We start from the raw sequence: 20,385 nt of genomic DNA, 5'->3' as shown, positions 1-20,385 counted from the left end.
TGTACTGTATAATCAGATTTTTGTTTTACACTGCCATCTTTAGGTACTTCAAATGTTACTTAAGTTATATTTTTTATTTTTAAAATTCTTCTTCCTCCTATTCTATGTTGTATCTGGTTTCACAATTTTTCTTACTGACGATATATTGTTGTCTAGCAATATCTTCATTTACTTACATCTGTATTTCATCATTTATCATTTCTGTAATCCTACCGACTCAACTGCTGTTTCTTGCCAATGGAACGTTTATGTTAACCATTAAAAAGAGGCCCCAATTCAGCTTTTACTATGGGACCTCCTTCTGTATACCTCTATCTGTAAAATATTCTTATGTAATAATAAAAATCAATCGATTGATTAAGACCGAATATTTGCTGTCACCTTGTGCGATGGGATTGGGGGGGGGGATAGTGAAAAGTTCATACCGCATTTGCCATCGCAAGTTGGCTGAGAGAACGCTGCTAGTTCAACATATCGCGCACAACGTGGGTGCTTAGTAAGTACAGGTTTGAGCGGCATCCTTTTCATTTCGAAGAGCTGCGAAGTCGCGCATAAAATTCGTAACACGTCGGAAACCCAGCTGGGCCATGCCATTTGCAAGCGGCCACGGATGAGGTCAACGAGTTAAAGGGTGAGGGCCACACGATGTGTGCAGGCCTCGACCTACTACACCGGTACAAAATAACAGGTGAGTGGCAATGTTGTTCAGGCTGGTCTTAAGCTCAAAGCAACGAAAGCTTTCAAATCACAGTTCCTTAGTGTGCTACATGTAGCTCCTTCGCCGTTACTCGCCGTTATGCCGTTTTGTTCGATGTTACTTTACACATTTCTTATAGAAAAGTTTGAGGCTCCTAGCTCGCATTCGTGAGGTGATAGCCATTGTCTGTGCAAAATTTGGTAAGTGCGTATTTAGAAGTTTTCCCATGAGGAAAATTGCAACATTGTGGGTGTGCGTACATCGAGAAGGGCGCATTCTCACGGCCTAAAAAGGTAACGAAAGCACGCGCTCGTGCTTCCACCACGAAGATGAAGCTGCGCAGCTGATAATGATATATGCAGACGAGGAAGATGTGAAAGGGGTGACGATATGGAGATATGCGGAAGACGAAAGTGAGGCATGTGTTGCGCTAATAATATAGTTAACTGCTGCCGAGACTGTGAGTGCTTGTCCATGAGGGGCGAAATCCATATACGACAGGACATCGATGTTGTATTGTTAAAGCTTCGCCACAACATTTCAAAAAGCAGCGTCTTACAAGTAGGACAATAGGCAGAGTGGGTGTGATCTTGGTGCGATCTTCAGAGCATATATATAGTAACGGATGAGCAAGTCACGCTGTAAAATTGAAACTAACTTAATCAAGAATTCATAAACAGTCTGTCTCATTTTTGTTGGGACGGGAGAGATTCCTTGCTCAGGCTTTTGCAAACAAAGCATCACCCAAAGGTCGGACATTATTCTGAACCCAAGTGACATTTATGGCGAGATGTCCTCATCTCTATATTTTATTTACTCTTGAAAGTCGCGCTGTGGCAGTAACTGATGAGAAAGTAAGTGGTCACTATGCCACCGACATGAACCATACCCCGGGCGGCACGTTTCTGGCTTTCAATTAGTTATTTGATTGGAATTACGAACTAATAGTCGATAACTGTGTGGAAAGCGAACGACTGGTATTGACACAATCGAGCGAAAGCAATTCAAATGTCGTGGTAAAAAGTCAACACATCTTATCATCATCGGGTATATGCTAACACGGGTAAAAGGAAGAGATGACCAAGACATTGCAGTACCTTGCAATGTCATATGGGCGAGAAGTGGTATTCTTTGCTACTTACATCACCTTTCATATGTGACTGTGAACGATGCGTTACAGCTGTACAGTGTGAAAGCCGTAAATATGACTAGTTAATATTTGAAAAAGCCTCTAGTAGGCTTAGAAGGCTCATGGCCAGAAGTCCTTAGATGGGAAAGTACCGACAGTATTTGTTGAAAACAGAATGGTGATTTCGATAGACTGACAACAGTGTGACTCCGCAGAATAAACCAATTATTTATTCCCAGTGCGATAAACAAACTAGCGGGCATTGTAAAAAAAAACAAAACTTGACATAGCAGTTCGTGCATAATGTTTTATATTTTATCACGCTTTGTAAGGACCGCATATTGTGTTCTGTATGTAGGACGGCTAAAAACCAGCCGCTACAACAAAAAGAAACTCTGTCAATAAACTGCTGATGTTACATTCTAACGTCTCTGAATGGCCTTTTATAATAAAATATCTTTAGCATTGTCACTTGCAAAAATTTAGGCACATAGGGGTTAATATGAAGCTATACATCGGCTACTAATACGGACCCTTGAAATGCAATTTCAGTATTAAGCTATCTTTGTCGTTTCCCCAGGTTTTGGAGTCCATTGTCGCTTCTTCGCCAGAGGCTGCTAAGTACGAGGCCCCGGGATCGAATCCCTGCGATGGCGACCGCATTTCGACGGGGGCGAAATGCGAAAACACCCGTGTACATAGATTTACGTGCACGTTAAAGAACCCTAGGTGGTCCAAATTTCCGGAGTCCCCCAGTAGGGCATGGCTCATGATCAGGAAGTGGTTCTGGCTCGTAAAACCAAATAATTTCATAAATCTTTTCCACGCCAGATACTGTTCTCCGTCCAAAACTACTAATAATAAAACCTAAGTTTTCGTTTGCTCTAACACCCCGATTGTGCAATCATTTCTTCAGATAACAACTAGCCCATTGAGCTCCTGCCTTCTCCTGATAAAGCTTATACGGGCTTTGAATGCAAGTACCAGCAAACTGGCTCATTGAAAGATTATACAAACCCCGTATACCGATCGCTCATGTTCATAGCGTTCATGTACCTTCTGTAATTTGCTCAAAGTAATTTTCGCGGACCAGGTTCTACTGCTTTCTATGTCATGAGTGACCCACTGAGCATCCGCATCTTTTTCATAAATTAAGAATAAGTGGCTGGAGCGCGCGATATCCATCTGCCGAGAGATAGGTACGACAAGCGTTAAATGATGATAGTAAAGAAACGAACAAAATTAATTTCGCTCACAGTATTCGTGACAAATTACTCGTTTCCCTATAGGGGCCAGTTCTGTTAAAATCTATAAAACTCTGTCTTTCAGCTCAAAACAAGAAAACGAAAACTCGTTTTCTAAATAAAGGAAACTGCAGTTACCGTTCAACAATTTATTGTTGCTCTTTAAACGCATTTGTATAAATTCTTCCCTTCTGACTAATGTCCTGAGGGGTTCGTCAGAAAGAAGCTGTCCTGGCACCTTAGAAATTGGCATTACAGCCCACTAAGAGCTTTGTATTTTCTCTGTGTTCTTTTTCAACCTTTGTTACAGCGTGCCAGATGTAGTTTCCAGAAGAACAGTACCTGTATTTGGTGCAACTTACGGATTTGCAGACTCCGAGCTTCAATTCTCTAAGCTTTCTGATTTTCGTGAGGTTGTGCGAAATACTTCAGGCGCTAAATCAATATTCTGCTTGCTATAGTCGGTAGTAATCTGTTAACACTTATAACTGCGTTAACTTAAATACGTGTAGATCGCGCACTTTGTTGTCCAACGTTTTTCTTTCTTCTAATTGTTCATTTAGCTGAATAAGAAAACAGGAGCCAAGGGGAAGCTCCCTCTTAAATCAGCTGCTGGGTTTCTTGCGGGACCCTTTCGTCAGTGGTTTCGTTCTGTCCAGTATTGTTCCTGCAAGCTGCTAACCTTTCTTCTTATAAAGTGTTCGTTCTAGTTTTAATGCCAAGTATTGTTCTCCGCATCGTCCGCAATTTAAGCAGAACCCATTTCGTAAGCCTCCAGGTTTCTGCTCCGTACGTGAGTACTGGCAATGCACAGCTGTTATACACTTTTCTCTTGAGGGATAATTGCAACCTGCTGTTCATGATCTGAGAATGCGTTTGGCAGGCATTCTCAGATCATGAGCAACAGGTTGCCATTATCCCTCAAGAGAAAACTGTATAACAGCTGTGTATTGCCAGTACTCACGTACGGAGCAGGAACCTGGAGGCTTACGAAATGGGTTCTGCTTAAATTGATTACGACGCAACCAGCTATGGAAATAAGAATGATGGGTGTAACGTTAAGGGAAAAGAAAAGAGCAGATTGGGTGAGCGAACAAACGCGAGTTAATAGCATCTTAGTTGAAATCAAGAAAAAGAAATGGGAATGGGCAGGACATCTAATGAGGAGGCAAGATAACCGATGGTCATTAAGGGTTACGGACTGGATTCCAAGGGAAGCGTAGCAGGGGGCGGCAGAAAGGTAGGTGGGCGGATGAGATAAAGAAGTTTGCAGGGTCAACATGGCCACAATTAGGACATACTGGGGTAGTTGGAGAAGTATGGGAGAGGCCTTTGCCCTGCAGTGGGCGTAACAAGGATGATGATGATGATGATGATGATGATGATGATGATCATTCTCCGAGTCAACCCAGGTGTCGCGTGTATCTCGGCTTTCTCGTGGGCCGCTGCGGGAGAAAGTATAAGTCGGCCTAAAAAACGGGCCACTGGGTATTGTTTGGGATCGCACCGCTGGTACGATCTGTTGGGAACTCGGCGCTGACGCCCGTGGTTGTACCTGGGTCGCAAGCCCCAAGGGTAGCGTTGGCCTGGCGGCCTGGGGTACAACTGGAAGCATCCGAAGGTCCCGGCAAAGCATGAGTCGACTGGTAACAACAAAACAACTTGTTTATTTTAACATCGCAAAGAGTTGGCGGTCAGGTTGACCGAAGTAGAGAGACGGGAGAGCACTTTACTCAGCAGAAGAAATCGGAGCCCTCTTTTTGGCGTCCGGGGGCAGCTGTTTTTATACTCTCGCAGTTGAGGGCAAGAAGGAACCCCTCAAAAGACGAGCACGTGAATGTACAATGGGCTAATGGTGACGCACACTGTCGAAGCGCTGCCGTAGCACCATGTCGAGCACGATCTCGTAGCACCCTGTCGAGCACGATCTCGTAGCACCCTGTTGTAGCGCTGCCGGTCGGGCACAATGACTGTAATGAGAGGATGATCCCTGCTTTGGCATCGCCTGTTTCGGGCACAATGACTGGAATGCGAGGGTGATCCCTTGCGGTCGCATCGCCGCAGTCGCGCCTGGAAACACCTGCCGATGAGTGTTGCGGCGACGACGATCGGGCCAAAATGTCTGCCGCCCCGCCGCAGTCGCGCCGGCAAAACCACGTGTCGCAGGCGAAACGCAACAGACCGCCCCGCCGGGGGAAGGAGATCCCGATGGACAGGGGACTGCATCCGCTGTCCGGAGGGATGTCGCTCGATGATGCTCATAACCGAAGTCGGGCGTCCCTCGACGTTTCTTGAGCGCAGCGCACAGAGAAGGCCTCGTTCTCTCGTTCAGGTTCGCACGGGACACTGCAAAGTGACTTCGGGAGAGTTCACATTTTTGTTCTCGTTCCCGGCAAGCGTTAGAACTACGCTGAAACTCAACCACTCAGTCAGCAAGCACGGCACAACCCTCACTAAGCCCTGCCAGGCTCTTTCCCCTTTTTATACCACTGCCTAGTTCCTTACAGTAGTCTAGCATCACTCAGAACGCGTCCACAAATTGAAAAATTGCACTAGAAAGCATATCATCACTTTGAAACACTAAACAAAAGCAATATGTAAAAAAAAAATCCTGCCTCAGGAAGAAAAACATCAGTAACAAACAATTTTGAGGCTGATTCCTACGTTAGGGGCTTCGACTTAAGCCATCGGCGTTACCGTTGAGACTCCCCTTTTTGTAACGCACCTCAAAGGAATATTGTTGTAAAGCGAGGCTCCAGCGCAGGAGGCGGCCATTTTTGGGAGAGATGGTCTGCAGCCATTGGAGAGGGCAGTGATCCGTCTCAATGATAAACCTCGAGCCGGCTAGATAGCATGACAATTTCTGAACGGCCCACACGAGACACGCACACTCTTTCTCGGTGGCGCTATACGCCTGCTCACGACTGGACAGCTTACGACTAGCATACAGGACGGGGTGTTCTACTTCTCCATTTTCCCGTTGGCACAGTACAACGCCCATGCCTCGCTCACTAGCATCGCACTGAACAATGAACCCTTTTGTATAGTCTGGCGATCGTAGCACAGGCTGGCTTGTTAGGGCACTCTTTAGGGCGCTAAAAGCTCTTTCCTTTGTCTCGTCCCAGACGACTGTTTGAGGCTCTGTTTTTCTTAGAGCATCCGTCAGGGGAGCCGCGATATCAGAGTACCTAGGGATGTACCTCTGATAGTAGCCGGCGACACCCAAGAACGACCGAATATCGGTCTTGGTGCGCGGTTGCGGAAAGTCTCGCACAGCGGCCACTTTTATTTCAGAGGGGCGGCGACGACCCTGACCAATCACGTGACCGAGGTAGACAACCTCGGCCTGTGCTAACTGGCACTTAGGAGCCTTGACTGTCAAGCCCGCTTCGCGCAGGCGGGTTAGCACTGCCCGCAAGTGTGTCATATGCTCAGACCAGGATGCGGAGAATATCGCTACGTCGTCTAGATACGGTAAAGCGAATTCTTGCTGTCCCCGCAACACTTTATCCATGAGGCTTGAAAAACAGTATGGCGCGTTCTTCAAACCAAAACTCAACACTTTAGGACGGAATGTTCCCATTGGTGAAATGAACGCCGCATACCTACTAGCCTCTTCTGTAAGTGGAACCTGCCAATAACCCCTGACAAGATCTAGGGTGGAAATAAACTGAGCGCTACTAACTTTCTCAAGGCGCTCCTCGATGTTAGGGATCGGATAAATTTGATCCTTAGTGATGGAATTAAGCCTGCGGTAGTCGACGCAAGGACGAGGTTCCTTGCCCGGTACCTCAACTAAAATCAAAGGGGAGGTATAATCACTCTCACCTGCCTCAATAACACCGAGCTGTAGCATTTTCTTTACCTCAGCCTTCATAATATCGCTCTGGCGGGGTGACACCCGATACGCCTTGGATCGTACTGGCTCTGGGGAGGTAAGTTCTATATCATGAGTAAGTACAGAAGTCCTACCAGGCCTCTCAGAGAACAGACCTTGAAACTCTTGTAATAGCTGGTGTAGTTCGGTTTTCTGCTCGGGCGACAGCGGTGCTTTACTGATAAGGTCACTAATGACTTGACCGGTGTCTTCCCTGTTCGTCACTGAGCCTAGTCCCGGAAGCTCGACCGGAAGCTCTTCAGGAACGTTTACCATCATGCACACCACTGCTTCCCTTTGTCTATAAGGTTTGAGCAGATTACAGTGGTAAACTTGCTGTGCTTTCCGCTTTCCTGGCAGACTTACCACGTAGTTAACGTCCGACAGTTTCTGAACAATTCGTGCTGGGCCCTCCCACTGCACGTCTAGTTTGTTGTTTAGCGATGTGCGCAATATCATGACCTCATCGCCAACCTCAAAACGACGGGCCCTGGCTGTCCGATCATAATAAACCTTGGCCCTCTGCTGGGCCTTTGTCATTGCTTCACCTGACAACTCCTGTGCCCTTCTTAAGCGTTCGAGGAGCTTAAGCACGTACTCCACCACGACTGGGTCGTCGCCCCTACCTTCCCATGATTCTCGAAGCATGCGAAGCGGAGATCGAAGCGAGCGACCGTACACCAGTTCAGCTGGCGAAAACCCCGTAGCCGCATGCGGCGCGGTCCTTAAAGCAAACATCACCCCAGGCAGACACAGCTCCCAGTCAGTTCGATGTTCAAAGCACAAGGCTCTCAACACGCGCTTCATGACGGAGTGGAGCTTCTCAACGGAATTCGACTGTGGGTGGTACACTGAGCTGTGTAGCAGCTTTACCCCACACCTTTCGAGAAAAGTTGTCGTCAAAGCGCTAGTAAACACTGTGCCCTGATCTGATTGGATTTCCGCAGGGAAACCAACTCGCGCAAATATGGACAGTAGTGCATTAACTATCTCAACTGAGCTGAGTTCTTTAAGCGGCACTGCTTCAGGGAACTTTGTCGCTGGGCAGATCACAGTCAAAATGTGTCTGTACCCCGTGGCTGTTACCGGCAGAGGTCCCACAGTATCAATAACGAGCCGTCTAAAAGGCTCCGTAATGATAGGTACCAATTTCAACGGCGCCCTCGATTTGTCCCCTGGTTTGCCCACCCGCTGACAAGTGTCACATGTCCTCACGAAATGGTCTGCGTCCCGAAAACACCCTGGCCAATAGTACTCTTGCAAGAGACGGTCCTTAGTTTTCTTAACTCCTAGGTGTCCGGACCACGAACCCCCGTGTGACAAGCGCAACAGATCCTGACGATAGCATTGAGGCACGATCAGCTGATCGAACTCCACTCCTCGGCGGTCTAGATACTTCCGGTACAGGACTCCACCTCTTTCCAGAAAACGCGCAGTTTTCCTGGCGATACCTTCTTTGACATTGCAGCGCCCGTTTTCCAGGCTGCCATCCTTTTTTTGCTCGGCTATCAAAGCCGACCGGCTGACTTTTAGCAACCTATCAAGTCCGTCTGACGTAGGCGCGATGAGCAAATCAGTAGATAGCTCTTCTAACTTTCCCGTGTCGGGCATTTCCTCTCCAGTATCTGGCGCCTTTAACGTTACAGACTCAAGTTTATTCAGTTCGGGCGTGCTCTGAATATCAGCTTGCTGCGCCTCTGACCCTTTTTCGTTGTTTGATAACGTCGGCCCCGCAACTACCGCCTTTGCAGCGAGCTCCCGAACCTTCGATCTGGTTAAGGCCTGAACACTAGCTTCACCAAACAAAAGCCCCTTCTCGCGCAGGAGGTGATCGGACCTGTTTGAAAATAGGTACGGGTACTGGGGTGGCAGCATAGATGACACTGCCGCCTCTGTCTCAAGCGTTCCGAAAGGTCCTTCAATAAGCACCTTTGCTACCGGCAGACACACGCTATGAGCTTCCACGGCTTGCTTGATCCACGCGCACTCGCCCGTGAACATATGGGGTTCTACGTAAGACGGGTGAACTACATCCATCGTAGCTGCGGAATCGCGAAGCACTCGGCACTCTTTCCCGTTCACGAGGAGGTCTCGCATGTAAGGCTCGAGAAGCTTCATGTTCTCGTCAGTGCTGCCTATTGAAAAAAACACAACTTTTGGTGTTGTTTCCGGACACTGCGCCGAAAAGTGGCCCGGCTTCTGGCACGTATAACAAACGCCCGCTCGCCTCATCTCGAACCGCTTTCTGCGTTTGGCTGCCGCCGTCTCTTTACGTCTGGTCGGACTGCTTTCACTCGCATCCGCACTACGCGTGTCCCCCTTTACTCTCATGGGTGTGAACTTCGGCCTCTCAAACTTCAAGCCAAATTCACCCTTTTGACCGTCCTTAGCTCCGCGAGCCCGACGCGTCACAAACTCCTCGGCTAGCTCAGCGGCTTTAGCCACCGTACAAACGTCTGGCCTATCCAAGACCCAGTATCGCACGTTCTCCGGTAACCGACTATAAAACTGTTCTAGCCCGAAACACTGCAGAACTTTATCGTGGTCACCAAACGCTTTCTCTTCTTTGAGCCACTCCTGCATGTTCGACATAAGCCTATACGCAAACTCTGTATATGACTCACTTCTGCCTTTCTCATTTTCCCGAAACTTCCGACGGAACGCCTCCGCAGACAGCCGGTACTTTTTTAGCAGACTCGATTTTACTTTGTCGAAATCCTCTGCTTCCTCTCTATCCAAGCGAGCGACTACGTCGGCCGCCTCGCCGGGTAACAAAGTGAGCAAGCGCTGTGGCCACGTTTCCCGAGAGAACCCCTGCTTCTCGCACGTTCGCTCAAAGTTAACCAGGAACAAACCAATGTCCTCTCCAAGCTTAAACGGCCGCATCAGGTCAGTCATTTTGAACAATACTCGTTCTCCTGCACCGTGTGCCTGACTTCCATTACGAGCGCGTTCCATCTCTACCTCAAGACGCTTCATTTCCAAAGCGTGTTGACGGTCACGCTCTTGTTGCTCTCGCTCTTTCTGTTCTTTACGTTCACGCTCTTCTTTTTCTTTCTGTTCTTTACGTTCACGCTCTTCTCTTTTTGCAGTCTCCCTCTCTTCAATGGTCTCAAGGCATTCCGACAGCTCGTCATCCTCAGCCTCTAACTCCAGAATAGCCTTTAGCAGTTCAGGTTTTCTTAGTTTGTCTGAGACATCCAGACCCAACTCTCTTGCAAGCTCCAACAATTTCGGTTTGCGCAACGACTTCAAATCCATGGCTGCTCTGAATGCTGCTTTCTCTACTGCTTACTATTGTCTTGCCGCAAACTAACCCGGCAGCAACGACAACCACAATTACCGGCTCTGTTTCTGACTCTAACAAAAGCCTGGCAAAGCTCAGAAGAAGAAAGTCCCGCACTCACCAAACCTCGCAGGCAGGAATTCCGCGCAGTCGTTCCGCTGCAGGCAACCAGTCGTCACACAGGGCTCGTTGCACTGCTCCCGGATCGTCGTTGAGCTGCTCAGCATACAGTCAACTGCATCTCTTCGCTGCTGGCCTCCGTTGTCGCGATCTCACCGCTGGCAGACAGTTGTTTGAAGTCGGAGGTGATCTCACCGCTGCCAACCAGATGTTTGGGATCGCACCGCTGGTACGATCTGTTGGGAACTCGGCGCTGACGCCCGTGGTTGTACCTGGGTCGCAAGCCCCAAGGGTAGCGTTGGCCTGGCGGCCTGGGGTACAACTGGAAGCATCCGAAGGTCCCGGCAAAGCATGAGTCGACTGGTAACAACAAAACAACTTGTTTATTTTAACATCGCAAAGAGTTGGCGGTCAGGTTGACCGAAGTAGAGAGACGGGAGAGCACTTTACTCAGCAGAAGAAATCGGAGCCCTCTTTTTGGCGTCCGGGGGCAGCTGTTTTTATACTCTCGCAGTTGAGGGCAAGAAGGAACCCCTCAAAAGACGAGCACGTGAATGTACAATGGGCTAATGGTGACGCACACTGTCGAAGCGCTGCCGTAGCACCATGTCGAGCACGATCTCGTAGCACCCTGTCGAGCACGATCTCGTAGCACCCTGTTGTAGCGCTGCCGGTCGGGCACAATGACTGTAATGAGAGGATGATCCCTGCTTTGGCATCGCCTGTTTCGGGCACAATGACTGGAATGCGAGGGTGATCCCTTGCGGTCGCATCGCCGCAGTCGCGCCTGGAAACACCTGCCGATGAGTGTTGCGGCGACGACGATCGGGTCAAAATGTCTGCCGCCCCGCCGCAGTCGCGCCGGCAAAACCACGTGTCGCAGGCGAAACGCAACAGTATGTGGCACTGAGTAGTTGCCGCTCTTTAATGAGCCTCCACTACGGTCACTGGGTATCACAACGACAAATGACACACGTACTTAGGCGTCAACTGAAGTTCAGACTGCTCGTGCTCTCCCGCCTAAGCATTGCAGAGAAAAGAGAGAGAGAGAGCGAGAGAGATTAAACGAGAAAGTCACGATGACCTGATTATTAGGCACGCCGTAGTGGGGGATCGACTCAGGATTAATCTTGACCACCTGGGGCTCTTTAACGTCTCACCTCCAAAGCACGGGTCACCGTAGTTTTCTTTTTTTGTGTTTCGCCACCATCGAAACGCGGCCGCCTTACGCGCGTGCCACCGGGATTTGAACCCGCGACCTCATGCTTAGCAGCGCAATGCCACCGCCACTAAGCCGCCCGCGAAACGGGTGAAATCGGAGTCATCCTGTGAATTCGTTCCAAGTGTATAGGCATTTCGAACTCACTGGCTACAGTTTGTAAAGTGCGGCATGTGCAGTGAAAGTGATTATTAGTTCGAAACTTAATTGTTGCAATATTGTTAGTTATTCGATTACACCATTTTGATTTCTCGTGCCCATAACGTGTCCCTGTTCGAGTAGTCCAGTTCAAGGATTACAACTGTCCTATCAGACACAGGCAATTTTCTGAAACAAAAAACGAGAAGGTTCCGTATAAGCCAACGAAAACTCAGTTCCTTTCCACTCTGTGAAGAAGGATGACCAGTGAAGCTTTGTATGTGGGCCCTTAATGGAGAACTGCAGCTCTGCCGCGGGTCGGCCCGGTGTGACACTGTCCTCGGTATCGGCCCATGTATGGGGCGTGCTTAACGTCGGCCGCACCTCCACCGCGGGTCGGCCCGGTATTGCACAATTTTCGGGATCGGCCCACTTATGAAGAACCGTTGGTCTACGCGCGGACGCGATCCACAGGATCCTAGCCACAGGCAGCGTCACTGTAAAGACAAACGAAGTAAAAAAAAGGAGACCAAACAACCCGGGCATTTCGCTCTTCGTATCGCTGTACGCAGCACGCGCGTGTTGCGTCGGCGGGGCTCGCGCACAGCTGTAATAAGAGCGAAGCTGGGGACAAAGGGCCCAGACGGCGGGAACCTCCTCCCCCCTCTAGCAGTGCGCATCGCACTGCGCCCTCACTGCATTCGGTGCGTCGTTGCCGGCGACACACGTTGGCCCGACGTCGAACCTGGCCTCACACGCTCGCTTACCGGCAGCGCCGAGGACGAAGGTGCTACTGAGTAGCAGCGAACGACGCGTTTCGCTGTCGGGCAACCGTGGCTCGCCAGCCCGTCGGTGCTGGCTTCTTGTTCGAATGCGTCGTGCATAAAAGCCGCATATGCCAGCTGCAAGAGGAGTGGAGCCGTAGGCAGGCACTGAACTTCCAACTTCTCGACCAGCCTTCTATCGCCTGCTGCGCGATCTGGACCGTCGGCGCGTGTCTACCGTTCAACGCTGAAAAGAAAGGTTAGTGGTCTGTGGGTGGTCTCTGAGGTTATTCGTTAGCAGCGAGGCGGCGCCTTTTACGAGCGATATCTACGAGAAACGAACAGGCCGCGTCGCCCATTTTTCGCCAGACGATGGGGCCGCGAACTAAATCTGCTTCATTCTGAGCTTTGTCATTGTCGTCATCGTCATCATCGTCACCACGAACCCTACCACCACCGTCGTCGACATCAGTTATTGCCACCCTTAATTATACTTGCCATCATCATTATTCGCACCCACTGCAGAACGAACGCGCCTCCCAGCGATCTCCAATAGACCCTGTTTCGCGTCAGCTTTGGGTGCAACTTTTCTCGTTTCATCACAGAGCTTCATTTTATGCCGTCCTCCACGGATTTTCCATTCCCTTGGCATGCATTCTGATCGTCTAATTATTCGTCACTTAACTTGTTCGTTAGAGAGCCGCAAGCAGGCCTTTATACCCAATGCCTCACGACTTCAAGTGTACCAGAGAGCTGGACGAATGCCAACATTATAGTAATTCATAAGAGATACGTCGAAGAATTGAAGAATTATAGGCCTATTAGCGTGCCTTAAGCATTGTATCAAATGTTCACGTAGTTAATCTCCAATAGAATTAGGGCAACGCTTGACTTAAATTACCGAAGAGAGCAGGCTGGCTTCACGAAGGGGTATTCTACAATGGATCACATCCATTTCATCAATCAGGTAATTGAGAAATCTGCGGAGTGCAATCAACATGTCTACATGGCTTTTAGAGATTATGAAAAGACATTTGATTGGATGGAGATAACAGCAGTCATGGAGGCATTGCGTAATCAAGGAGTACAGCAGGCATACTTGAATAACTTTGGAAATGGCTACCAAGATTCCACCGCTACCATGGTTCTCCACAAGAAAAGTGAAAAAAAAATTACCATCAAGACCGGGTCAGGCAAGGAGATACAATATCTCCAATGCAATTCACGGCATGCTTAGAAGGAGTATTCAATCTATTAGGCTGGGAATGCTTGGGAGTGAGGATCCGTGGTGAGTATCTCAGCAACCTCCAGTTTGCAGATGAAATTGTCCTGCTCAGCAACCTTGGAGATTGCGACAACTGATTAAAAACAAAATTGAGGTCACGTAAGTACTTATGAGTTGTGAATGCAAAGGCATTAATGTCTAATTGAACGACGCTGAGCGGCGCTTCGAGTTATGAACTGCTCGCGGGCAAGCGATCGCGTTGAGACTCTTGGCTTACAAGGTTTACTTTCTCTTGCAAGAAGAAGCCAACAGCTTTCTTGTCAGCTTGTCAAAAGCTTCTCAAGGCTAAGGGGTGTGCATAGTTCTTTTTGCTTTCAATTTCACGTAATTTCACCTTGTAATCATTGATGATCCTTTCGCTGTTAGCTAGCAAAAGCTAGCAAAAGTGTCAAAAAAAAAAACTAAAAAGCCAAGCCTAGATATTTTCTTTTCAGCTAAGACGCATAAGATTGACTGCCTCCTGCGGGTTACCGTAACTGAAGCAGCGACTTGGCAGAAAGCTGTTGGCTTGTTCTCGCAAGAAAAAGTAAACCTTGTAATCCTTGACGATCCTTTCCTCGTTAGAGATTCTGGTGAAGTTATTACTTTTATAAGAGAGAATGAAAAGGGAATCAAGACGCTCTCGACCGACGTTAAGATTTGTACTGTTCACTTCCGCATGACAAGTTGCTACTGTTTGCTGAAGAATGCATTGATTACTTTGGATCAGTTGGCTTTCACAATGCAGCAGGTGTTTCTGTTAGCCGCTTTCTTGGATTTCTGACGTTCTATTTGGAATCAACTTTCACCTCATGGAATTAACGAAATTAGATACAAAGGAATGAATGAATGAATATTTGGGGTTTTACGTGCCAAAACCACTTTCTGATTATGAGGCACGCCGTAGTGGAGGACTCCGGAAATTTTGACCACCTGGGGTTCTTTAACGTGCACCTAAATCTAAGCACACGGGTGTTTTCGCATTTCGCCCCCATCGAAATGCGGCCGCCGTGGCCGGGATTCGATCCCGCGACCTCGTGCTCAGCAGCCCAACACCATAGCCACTGAGCAACCACGGCGGGTTACAAAGGAATGGTGTTTGTACAGGATCATGCCTGGAGCCTGCACTAAGTGACATTTATCTAGCTCATCATGATCGCAATATTCAAGGTCACCTAGACGCGTCCCCTGTTGGCAAAGTGTGCAGGTTTGTGGACGAGCACTTGGTATTTATTGATTGCACTGATCACGCTTTCGAGCCTGCCGCTTCGGGAGTCTTGGAGATCTTTAAGAAACAGCTGCAGCCTCTAGAACTTACGAGGTCCCCATTGATGATTCCTTGCGCTTTCTATATCTCAGGCTGTGGCTTGCTAATAAACAAGTGTTCCGGTGCTTCGAACCGAGAAGTAAGAAGCCACTCTTGCGCTTTAACTGCGCACACCGAAAGCTCGTTAAACGAGGTATTATAAAGTTATGCCTCGTAAACAGCCTCAATAAATCTTGCTCACACGAGATGCAACGTAGTCTTGCTGCACAGGTTGATCGCCTTTCTTGGGCTGGCTAACCTTTGGCCTTAATTTCAGCCATAGCGGAACAGCTTCTGAAGCGCAGAAAACGTGGTGAGCCTGCTCAGTCAAGGAACCAGCCGGCTGAAAGAAGCAGGTTTGCAATGCTACCGTATGTGCATGATGTCTCCCATAGGCTAAAAAAATTGGGCAGCGTGCAGGAGTCACAGTCGTTTTCTCAGCCCCCGGAAAAGCTGGCAAGGCTCTGTAAGCGTGTAAACACACCTAAATCACGTCAGAGTTGTTGCTCTGTCGGGCACAGAAAACGTTTTGTGACATGCGCAGCGAATGTGGTTTACCAAATTCCCCTGTTTTGCGGCAGTAAACATGTTGCACAGAGGGGCAGGTGCTTAAACGATCGTTTAAGAGAGCACTATAACAACATCCATAACACTGTTGAAGGCCACTGGGGCATCCATTGCCGGGACTGCGGCTGCGTGCCCCTCTTTGAAGATACGGAAGTTTTAGCGAGACACAGCTGAAAGCTCACCCGGGAAATTATAGAAGCTGATTTCATCAGAAAACTGGGTAGTGTGCGCGTTAGTGCCCCCTCTATCGCGCTGACCCCTAGTGAAGTAATGTATCTCAACAGACAGAAATCGTAATATTCGTTTTTCTCCAGTGACCATGTTGTTAGTACAATGGCTTCTTGTTAGAACACTCCTTGTGACTTGTTTTCATTTTCTGCGCATGCCCTCTCTTGTATATACACACACGATGTGGCAACAGAACACAATATTGTTGGAAGTCAGCGCAGTGTATGTCGTCTCTCGCAGACCTTGTCCTTCGCCATTTTTTATCATGCGTAAGCGTTGTGATGCTTGCTCATCTCCACGCAACCCGGTGTCCTTATCAATCATATCATACTTCCATATTACCAGTATAAACACTTCTCAATGCTTATCTGCCATTATCAACTTGAGCGGGCTAAATCCGACCCCTATCAACTCTTATCGGCTGTTATCGACCTTGACGGATTCGACCCGAGCCTTATCAGCCATTATCCGTGGGTATCGACCTTATCGCAATTGATCCCATGCTTATCAACCCTTATCTTTCTTCATCAAACTAATCGGTCATGATCCGACCTTTATCGATTCTTATTGGTCCTTACCAACCTTATCGAAGTTGATCCGACCATTATCGGTGCTTATTAACCTTATCAAAATCGCTCCGACCCTCATAACCCTTTATCGCCCTTAACCACATTGTCCTTCCGCGTCGAACCATTATGAACCGTGATAGACCCCTATAGCCACTCATCACTCCTTATTATCCTTATCAAATTATTGACTGTTTATCTGCATGTGCAAATGCGCGACGTGAAGCGCACGAGCGCTCAGAAATTGGTGGAATTTCGGTCGGTGAAGGAACGCCCCTGCAGAAGGCGCATCCTGCGGCCACTGAAACGCATCGGGGATGTGGCCGTGTTTGGCATTTAAGTTTCACAAAAGCGGAATTTTCCTGATGTACACAATGTTCCAAGTCAGCTCTACATGTTCTCCTAGAGATCGCTTTTATCTCACCATCAACCAAATATTTCAACAACGCCTTCATAGAAGCTGCTTTCCTTTGAGATTTACTTGCTACTACTGGTACAACACATTCATAAGGTTCAGATATGTGGGTCCTCTGCAAGTGTGACTGTTTAGCCCAGTGGATAAGAGAGTCTGACTGTGAGCATGTGCGCGTCCTAGGTTCGAAACTCACCACTGCTGACGTTTTCCTTTCGAATTTATTTTGTTTTATACATTAATTTACAGCGATTCGTCTTGTGTGACAGACGGACGGAAGGACGGCTTGCTCGTTGGATAGACATGGAACTGCTTACGCATTTAAATGAGTTGCATCCTACCGGCACTAAGATGGGGGGCAGAAACTTACAGGTTAACGAACAAGCTCGAGAAGTTAAGGACAACGCGAAGAGCGATGGAACGAAAAATGTCAGGCGTCACTCAAGACATGAAGACACCGGCCCACCACCAATCTCTCTGAGATATAGAGCAATAAAGTTTTTCCATTCCATTCCATTCCATAGGCTTAAGGTCAAGAGACAGGAAGAGAGAGCGGTATGGATGAGAGAGCAAATGCGATTAGCCAATATTCTAGATTACATTAAGAGAACAAGAAATGGTGCTGGGCAGGCCATGTCATGCGTAGAGTAGATAACTGGTGTGCCATAAGAGTTACAGAATGGATGCCAAGGGCAGGGAAGCGCTGTCGGAGGCAGCAGAAAATCAGGCGGGGGGGGGATGAAATGAGGAAATTTGCAGGCGCGAGTTGTAATCAGCTAGCGTAAGAGAAAGGTAATAAGAGATCGCTTAGGGAAGACTTTGTCCTGCAGTCGTCATAAAGATAGGCTGGTGCTGATCATGATGATGATAATCTTGTTCGTTATGCATACGCGTGAGTGGGAATAAAGTTAGTGAATAGAGAAATACTAAAGGCACGTTCTCTGGTATTTTACGAGCTTTGTTCGAAAAAAAAAACAGAAAACGCAAACGGGTAAAGTTTCCCACGATTGCGCAGAATAAAGATACGCGAACATTCGCGCTCTGAACGCCGTAGTCGAAGAACAGTCTTGGCATGAAAGGACACACCTTCCCAGGGCTCTAAGTTGGTCGCTTATTCGCGCAGGTCCCGGGTTCGAATATCGGCTGCGGCGGCCGCAGTTCTATATAGGCGAATGCTAAATACACCGGTGTACCATGGTTTTTTGTCGATGTTAAAAAGTTAGCATTGTTAAAAATATAGCGAAAGCTCATCTCCATACTTTTGGGCGCTGAACCGTATCAGTCGGTACGTCAGTCAGTAAATAAATAAATAAATAAATAAATAAATAAATAAATAAATAAATAAGTCAGTAAGTTGATGAATGAATTAGCTAGTCAGCCAGCCTGCCAATAAATAAATAACTCAAATGATTAAATTAGAAGTAAGGGAATCAAACTAGTCAGTCATCGGTCAGTCAATTAATTTTTGAAGGAATCAATCGCTGATTAAACGTTAGCGATACATAATTACATAATTACTATAAGTCATTGAATGAATTTGGCTGTTCATATTATTAAGTGAATAAATCGTTCGTTCGGTCTATAAATCGATCAATCTATCAATCAATACCAAATGGTGCAATTAATCAATCAGTCAATCAACCAATGACGAGAATAATGCGAAAAGTTTTAGTTAAATTGGTTAAAAAATGCGTTGCAGTGGCAGTTTGAGCAGCTCTGGTGATGAAAGATTCGAATACGACCACATGTGACGACTGACGCAACATCAGGCAAAACAGCATAACAACCTGATTAATGACCAGTGACATAAAACAATCGATTCCGCGGGGCACTGTAAAATGCAACGCTGCATGTATGTCACATTTGTTTTCTCGGAATGCACAATGCGTTGGTATTTATAGGCAAAGAGTTCTTGGGCGACTTACACTGTTGAAAAAAAAAAAGGAGAAGAGCAGAGCAACTGCTTTCACAATAATTCTGCCGGCGAGCTTACAGATGTTTTTATTCTCCGGCGACCTTCGAGCTGAATTGTGTATGCAGCAATATTTTTGACCAAGTAAGCCGGTTCTTGCGTCGTAATTGTTGCTTGCATATTGGCACACGTACGTTAACTTTTTGCTGGTGACCGTTTTCCCCGGATTGTCGCTGTTATCGAGTTTTCACTCGGCTCAAGACATACCTACCCGTACAGTTGTCTGCTAAAATAACTACAGGGAACTCTGGCACTGTTGTCCTTCTGCTACCGTGACAATGAAGGTTAGTACACGCATTCGTCTAATCTTCGTACTAGTGCTTTCGGAGGATCTTGTGGCTTTGTGTATTACGATTCATCTCTCTAGATTCTAGATCTCTAGATATCTACTGAGCATATTTTTCTAAACGCATGAAGACAACTAGTTGATGCGTATACGCATCAACTAGATGGTGATTCATTCATAAGGCGACATTTTGTTAGAAATGATCAAGTGGAAAAGCCACAAAGCCGCTCAAAGCCATAGGGACGAGGCTTAGGCAAATCGATGCATCGACCATCATTCCCAAGCTGAATGAACCACCGTACCAACCGTACTCGGAACTCCCACTGCGGGCACTAGCGCCACACATCTCTCTAGTGATTGGTGTGGTGAACTCTGAGCGCCTACTAGAATGTAAAAGTTCTTAAACGTCCATCTCAGTCATTCTGTGCATCTTCCTGCGTGCGCTTCGGATGTCTCCCATTGCTCGCCGCAAACGGCTAAACAGAAAGCTAGACACACCGTGGTGGCGCAGGCAATTTGACATTGCCCTGCTAAGCCCGCGGGTACCTGGGATAAAGTACCGGCGGCGGCGGCGGTTGCATTTAGACGGGGGCGAAATGCAAGAACCATGCATTGGGTGCATGCTAAAGAGCCCCAGGTGGTCGAAATTAGTCCATAGTCCCTTACTACGGCGTGCCTCATAATCATATCGTGGTTTTGGCTCGTAAAACCGCAGAATATTTAACGAGACAACTAAGCGGGCAGCGGCCATCTTAAGTATCGCTCTAATACTGACGACCCCGGCAGAGAGACCGCTTCACAAATTCAGCATCGAACTGAACAAAAAAAAGAACAAAAAAGCGATGAAGGTTACTTTGTTGTCTCAAGAAGTTGGCAGCTGAATAGAAGGCTCGGAAACTGAACGGGAAAGTCCTTTGCTCGTTGGAAAAAAAGTATTAACACTTTCTTCCCCACTTAATGGGGCCCCGAAATACTTTCTTAATTAATCGTAAAGTAACCTCACTATTAATGAACGTCGCCTCACGAATCTGCTCTCGTAAAAAAAATCAAATCCTTAAGTTATAGGTGGAGTTATCTGTCCCCTTTCTCTCCTTTCTCCTCTTTCTCTCCTTTTTCGTCTCCACTACCCTGCTGGAAGCTACACAGGGAAGATGGAAAGTGGGATAGGATGCCCCAGAGCGCGTGCGTGGTCTAAATAGGGTGCCTCGATGATTCGGTTAGGGTGCTAGAGTGCTTCAGTGCTATCACTAAGTGATAGGGTGCCTGGGTGTCTCGAATAGGGTGCTTCGAGCACATCCAGGCCCCTACCG

General features: G+C 47.6%; 1 protein-coding gene across 2 annotated transcripts in view; it reads left to right on the top strand.

Moving 5' to 3' along the window:
• The window catches only part of LOC142563939 (uncharacterized), a 112,725-nt gene that overhangs the window by 9,223 nt on the left and 83,117 nt on the right, over positions 1-20,385 (top strand). Inside the window, exon 1 of one of the 2 annotated variants that reach the window (XM_075674683.1) lies at positions 12,367-12,733. The exons of the other annotated variant lie outside the window; for it this stretch is intronic. The gene's annotated coding sequence lies outside the window, so the exon portion shown is untranslated. Of the gene's footprint in view, positions 1-12,366; positions 12,734-20,385 lie in introns of those variants that run through there. 2 annotated transcript variants of the gene reach the window in all.

This window comes from Dermacentor variabilis, chromosome 11 (assembly GCF_050947875.1).
Source record: "Dermacentor variabilis isolate Ectoservices chromosome 11, ASM5094787v1, whole genome shotgun sequence".
In the NCBI taxonomy this organism is placed as follows: Eukaryota; Metazoa; Arthropoda; class Arachnida; order Ixodida; family Ixodidae; genus Dermacentor; species Dermacentor variabilis.
This window is presented reverse-complemented; position numbering and strand designations above follow the sequence as displayed.